The 1,297-nt window shown below is 41.9% G+C and overlaps 1 pseudogene; it reads right to left on the bottom strand.

Annotated features, from left to right (window-relative positions):
• Positions 1-387: 387 nt before the first annotated feature.
• LOC118840148 lies at positions 388-933 on the bottom strand (annotated as a pseudogene).
• Between the last annotated feature and the right edge of the window lie 364 nt (positions 934-1,297).

Here is a 1,297-nt window from a genome sequence, read left to right as displayed (position 1 = left end):
AAAAAAAACCCTCACTGATCACCACCTGAATAAGATCCCAGGAGGAAAACCTACAGGAATTTCATAGCCAAGTGTTTTTTTTTTTTGTTTGGGAGAAAGACTTCAATAATTTGGATTTTAAAATAAGTCTTTTTCATTTGGATGGAAAATAAATGTTGTGAAAGTATCTTCAAAACACTTTTAAAAGGATAGTAGAATGAATTAAAGGTGAAGTTGCCCAAGCTAGCAGGAGACTTGAAACTATAACCCACTCTATTCAGTGGAGACATCAGTCATTCTAAATGTCAAAATGTGGCAAATCTCGTAATGACATATCTTAAAAAGACAAAACCCTCTAGTAATTCCAGTCCTGACCATTTCATCCTAGAATACTGTTATACAAACTTTTCAAAATTCAATCAGGTGTGCGTAGGTTCTATTGGTATCAAGCGTTAACACTTGTCTGTTCCCATATGTTCCGTGTCTCACCACCATACCAGCTTCTGCACATTTACTATTTGCAGCAAGCTCTTTTTCACACAGTCACAAACTGAGAATAAAGAGCTAATCCTTCTTGTTTTCCAGAGTTGGTGTGGTACTGCATGTTTCTTCCTTTCACTTTTCCTCCGATAGTGGCTTGAGGAATAATGAGGATGTTCCCAGGTAGATCCAACATAGAGACGTGCTTGCCATTTTCGGTCTCACTTAATTTCACCTCAACAGTGTGCTAACCATTTTAGGTGGAAGGTCTTCTTCCGCACCTTTGAAGAAGCAGATATAGATTACTAATGCTCTCGGAACCTCCACCCACTGGGCCTCGGCGCCGTCCTGGGCAGGACGGACTTGCAGCTTGGCGTGAAGGCACTGCCGCAGGAGCACGTGGGCCAGCGGCGGCCGGCCGGCCTCAGCCAGGGCGGAGAGCGCACCTGAAGATCGGCCACGGCCCCGGGACATCGGGCAGCCCCTGCGTGGCTCCTCATAGCCAAGTTTTAAACCTCCCAAGTTAAGGAGCAAATATCGCAAGCAAAAAGAAAAACAAAAACAATTTAAATACAGCAGAGCAACAATCAAGATCATGCAAGATCTAACAGCTTCTACTTTGAAGGATGGTAGGTTTTGGAATGCTATTTCCATAGAGCAAAAGAGCTGGAATTGTGATCAAGGGTAATTTACCCAGCAAATCTTGAATGAAAAAATAAAATGGAAATTTAGCAAACTGAAAGACTATCAGGTTATTTGTGGCACAAAAGCCGGAGCTCAATGGAAAATTCAACATCCAAGATCTAGGAGAAATATAAGGTAAACATTAAAGATCAAT

This window comes from Trichosurus vulpecula, chromosome 1 (genome assembly GCF_011100635.1).
Source record: "Trichosurus vulpecula isolate mTriVul1 chromosome 1, mTriVul1.pri, whole genome shotgun sequence".
NCBI classification, from domain to species: Eukaryota; Metazoa; Chordata; class Mammalia; order Diprotodontia; family Phalangeridae; genus Trichosurus; species Trichosurus vulpecula.
This window is presented reverse-complemented; position numbering and strand designations above follow the sequence as displayed.